Below are 5,466 nucleotides of genomic sequence, written 5' to 3'. Positions count from 1 at the left end.
CCGCCCCCCCCCCCCCCCCCCCCCCGAAATTAAATGGTTCTGAAATGTCGATATATTGCTGGAACTTTATAACAATAGGCTTAGGAATCCCCAGCTGTTGTTTTTAAAAAATCTCTTGATTTGCAGAGATATGCCTTTTTCTTTACAACTCCCACGAGGGAAGGAGCTACAGACTTTTAAAAATGAAAGCTGGGAATTCATAGAACCTCCCAAGCCTATTGTTACAACCAGTGTTCCCTCTGAGCTGAGTTAGTGTGAGCTAGCTCACAGTTTTTTAGCCTCAGGAAGGATGGCTCCAGAGCAAACTAATCTATGCAGTAGACAAATCGCTCACTCACAACTTTAATGCCAGTAGCTCACAAAGTAGAATTTTTGCTCACAAGACTCCACAGCTTAGAGGGAACATTGGTTACAACTCTCCCATGATACTTTAGTGCCATTTTTGAAAGGCAGGGTGATAGTGAGTGAGATAATAGGCCAGTGGGTGCGGCTTGGTGCATGGCAGAGCCATACATTTAAACTGTGTTTTACCATCCCGTGTTTATGAGAAGGGTCATGGCTCAGTGGGAAAGCAGCTGCTTTGTATGTGAAAGGTCCCAGGTTCAGTCCCTAGCATTTCCAGTTGAAAGGGTCAGGGCCTGAGCCAGTGCATGAGCAGAAGGAGGTGGCTCCAGGCTTGGGGAAGGGAACGGAGAGGAGATAGGAGGGTGGCTTGGACCTGGCTGGACCAAGTGGCTTTTGGAGTACTGGGTCATTTACACAAAATTCAGAAATTCTGAATATTCCCAGGGAGACATGAAAGGAACCAGAGGATACAACTGGGACCTTGACGTTGGTTTCCATAGTATGTCCTGTTTGTGACTGAGAAAGGGTCTGTGGTAATAAGGGACCACTGGGTGGCTTTGCTGAGCAGAAACAATGCCTGGGGCCAGTTTTGTGTTGTTTCATGGCTGGGGTGGCCATTGCCCAAGCATTAAAATTGTGCTGAGTTCTGAGCTGATGTGATTTTTTTGTTGGCCTCTAAGTCACAACAGACTTATGGCAACCCCGTAGGGTTTTCAAGGCACGAGACATTCAGAGGTGGTTTCTCATTGCCAGCCTCAGCATTGTGTCCCTCCTGTTCCTTGGTGGCCTCCCATCCAAATACTAGCCAGGATAGACCCTGCGTAGCTTCTGAGATTTGATGGCACCAGGCTAGCCAGGTTTTTGTGAATTTCTAAACTAGGTAGAAATTGATCAGAAGTTGTTGCACACCCCCCCCCCCCCAGCATGTATATCAGTGCTGCCAATTTAGGAGGCTGTATCATACACCTAGTGGAGCTGCGGTGGCTCAAGTGGTTAAGACGCTGAACTGCAGGCTGTGGAAGGTCAGTAGTTCAGCAGTTCGAGACCCGGGTGCCGCATGATGGAGTGAGCTCCCGTCTCTAGTTCCAGCTCCTGCCCACCTAGCAGTTTGAAAGCAAGAAATTGCAAGTAGATAAATAGGTGCCACTTCGGTGGGAAGGGAACAGCGTTCCGTGCGCCTTGGTGTTGAGTCATGCTGGCCACATGACCACGGAAAGGTCTTCGGACAGCGCTGGCTCTTCGGCTTTGAAACGGAGATGAGCACCACAACCCTAGAGTCGGATTCGACTGGCTTTCGAGCAAGGGAACCTTTACCTTTATCATACACCTAAAAACGTGTCCCAGAATTTTTTCATTAATCTCTAAGGTGCCATGGGTCTCATGTTGATTTTGGTGTAACTGTTGAATATGCTTTCCTTCAGAAGTTTCCCCATGGTTTTATCTCCTCGCTATGATGTAACTACTGGGCATGTGATAGGCTCCTAGAGCAAAGGGAAAGAAGCTTTTGACAATAGATCATTTCTACTTCTATGCTGTGTCCCCACTAATAGTCTGGCAGGACTTGAGCTGGTTCTGCTTCTGTGAGGTTTCTACATGAGTAATAGTAACTTGCTGCTTAATGACTGCTGGGAGTTGTAAAAAAAACAGCTTGCCCTGGTATATGTGTGTGGGGGAAGTGGTAAAAATGGAAAACAAAGTTCTGGAGATAGGTTTAGGTGGGTAACCGTGTTGGTCTGAAGCAGTAGTCCAGCGGCACCTTTAAGACCAACAAAGTTTAATTCTGGGTGTACGCTTTCTGTGCGTGCACACTTCCTCAGATACATCATCATGTATCTGAAGAAGTCTGCAAGCACACGAAGGTTATACCCAGAATTAAACTTTGTTGGTCTTAAAGTTACCGCTGGTCTTAAAGTTACCGCTGGACTCAAACTTTGTTCTAAGTTCTGGAGACTTTTTCTTATTCAAAAGATAGTTGAGTGTCTTTTTCAGACGTTGTAGATGGCCCTACTCAGTGTGAGAACATGGATTAGCCTGCACTACTTGCTGTGGGGGCCAAAAAAAATGTTGTTTACTCCCTACTGGAAGAGTGGGCCAGACCGATCAAAACTGGTTGGTGTGGAAGCAAATCGGTGATGTTTGAACACATGAAGATGCCTTTTACTGAATCAACCAATTGGTCAGTCAAGCTCAGTGTTAATAGGTTCTGATTGGCACTGGCTCTTCCAGGTTCTCGTATCTTTCCCATTCCCTGCTGCCTGATCCATGTTACCTAGAGATGCTGGGGAGTGAATGTGGGACTTTCCGCATGCAAAGCAGATGTTCTGCAACTGGCCCCCATTCCTACCCTGAAAAGCAGGGTGGATTTGATTTAAATCAAATCAATTTAAATCACTAGTCACTAAGACTAGAGGTAAATCATGGTTTTCTAGATAAAGATTCATTCTTGCTGGTGTAATCTTAATATTTACAACCAGATGAAGGTTTTGTTTTTAGGATAACAACTTTTCAGATTAGTTTTACAGTTGCATAAAAAAAAAATACTGATTTGGTTATACTATTAGAAACGCATCATAGATAGGTCATTCAGAAACTACTGCGAGGCGAACTATCTCCAGTTTAATAGGTTAATCATTCCTATTTGAACAACTTTTCTGCTGTACTTTATTGGAAGGATTATATAATAACAATTTAGATATGCCTTCTTGCTTACACCGGTATCGAAACAATGGCCCATCCCATCGAGCTTGGGATAGCTATAATTAGAATGGGTCTGTTCCGTCTGCGACCCACAAATATGCAATACTTAGCCTAGTGCTGTGGCTTTCCAAGTGCCTTAATCTTGCTTTTGCAGTACCAATCAGGAAGAAAATGTATGTTCATCAAGTTCCTGGTAGGCTGTTGTGTGTAGGGATATGGCTGAATTGATAGCCACATATTATTGCCCATGCCTGTTTTAGGAATTGGCACAATACAGCCAAGAAGAGAAAATACCCGATAGGCACATCAGTGTGTGTAAAGTGCCATTGAGTCACAGCCAACTTATGGGAACCCCATGGGGTTTTCAAGGCAAGAGATGTTCAGAGGTGGTTTTCCACTGTGTAGCAACCCTTTAATTAAGAATATTTCCTGGCTGCTTCACTTTAAGCAGAAGTCAGCTCAGATGACCATGTATGACATCAGATATACCTAGCAGTTTCAGTTTGTCTGAGTGTCCTGCAGTCTTTATTGTGTTAGATGCATATACAAGGAGCACCAGCTATAAAACCAGAGTGAGTAACACCTGAAAGGACTCGGAGTGGCATCTCGGAATCTTTTATCTGGCTTCGCTTCCTGCTCAGTTTCGCATCTCTCCGTACATGGCTACCGTCTTACAACTTCCATAGCGCTTGAGTTTTTACTGTGTTCCAGTGAGAGAAATGATGAATAAAGGAAGTTATTCACATGGTTTACATGACTTATTTTAGGAACAGAGGCATTGAATTGTAGTCTTTCTTCCCCCCCCCTCCCCCAACGAAATCACATTCATGTGATGAGGGTACTTCCAGACTGCATTCTGCAGTGCCGGTGATCATGTCCATAAGTGGCACCCTGAAAAGAGTGGGCCTTGCTCCTGTAACTACTCAAGGAAAATGGATCAGTGTAGAGATCCAGTTTGTTGTAGTGGTTAGGAGCACAGCCTCTAATCTGGGAGAACTGGGTTTGATTCCCCACTCCTCCACATGCAGCTGCTGGTGTGACCTTGGGTCATTTACAAGTTCTTTCAGAGCTGTTCTCTCACAAGCAGTTCTCTCAGAGCTCTCTCAGTGCCATCTACCTCTTAGGGTGTCTGTTGTGGGGAGGGGAAGGGAAAGGAGATTGTAAACTGCTCTGAGACTCCTTCGGGTAGTGAACGGCAGGGAATAAATCCAATCTCCTCCTCCTCCTCCTCTTCCTCTTCTTCTTGAATTTAGGGCATGACACTTAAGTTCTCACTTCCATTCATTCTTATTACAGCTCATGTGTTTGTAAACGCTTGAATTATAGGATGCAAAGGGCTTGGCTTGGATGTGGACAACAAGGCACTAATTAGCAGTGAGATTTGGACCCAAGCTTTGCCAGTTCAATCACAGCTGGGTGCCTAGGCACAGTAGAGAACACGAAGAGGTGTTTGGCACTTGTTTGAGCTTACGGAAGATACGTCAGTTCAGGCCCTGAGGTTCATTGGAACATCACCACCTTGAAATGGCTGCTAGTTTCCCAGATACAGTGCTTCTTCCGAAGCAAAACCCACCTTTGCTCATGTGGCATTTAAGCAGAATGCTGGATTCATCCTACAAGCTTTCCTCAAAGGGCGGGAGTAATTGTGCCTGTCCTTCCGGATGAAGCCCCAAGACTTGACCAGCTTGATTTCAGCTCAGAGCTCCCTTGACAAGTACGACAAGGTGTAGCACAAATGACAGATCCCTAAAGTATGTGCCGAGGACTAGGGAGAAGTGCTTAGTTGCTGTTGGGCGCACAAGTGGTGCAGATCGTACAGTTTAATTGCTCATTAGCAATTCAGCAGCTAGTTCCTGGCTCTTAGGAGGGGTGTTGAGGAAACACTGGTGATATCTTAACAGCTTTCTACATTTAAGACTCTAGATCAGGAAGTGTAATACTGCTGTTCTGTACCCTAAATGCGGAGCTGAGCATATGGATGTTTCAGTGCGCAAGATCCCCCAAGGGCTATACCAGTAGTTTCTAGTCCAAGCAAATCAGCGGGATTGGCAGCACCCTTTGCCTTGAGGTGCTACAGTGGTTAAGGAAATTGCTGTCTGCAAGTTTCTAAGAAGTAGATCGAGCTAAATTGGTTAGAGCCAGTTTGGTGTGGTGGTTAAGAGTGGTGGCCTCTAATCTGGAGAACCAGGTTTGATTCCCCACTCCTCCTCCACATCAGCTGCTGGGTGACCTTGGGTCAGTCACAGTCCTCTCAAGAGCAGTTCTCGAAAGAGCTGTCTCAGCCGCACCTACCTCACAGGGTGTCTGTTGTGGGGAGAGGAAGGCAAGGCAATTGTAAGCCACTCTTGAGACTCTGAGTGAAGGTCGGGGTATAAATCCAATCTCTTCTTTGGGCAGTAAGTTGTAGCCATAGTACTGAACGCC

Source organism: Gekko japonicus, unplaced genomic scaffold (genome assembly GCF_001447785.1).
Source record: "Gekko japonicus isolate JY-2015 unplaced genomic scaffold, Gekko_japonicus_V1.1 scaffold3682, whole genome shotgun sequence".
In the NCBI taxonomy this organism is placed as follows: domain Eukaryota; kingdom Metazoa; phylum Chordata; class Lepidosauria; order Squamata; family Gekkonidae; genus Gekko; species Gekko japonicus.
The sequence above is the reverse complement of the archived record's forward strand: the minus strand, read 5'-3'. Positions refer to the sequence as shown.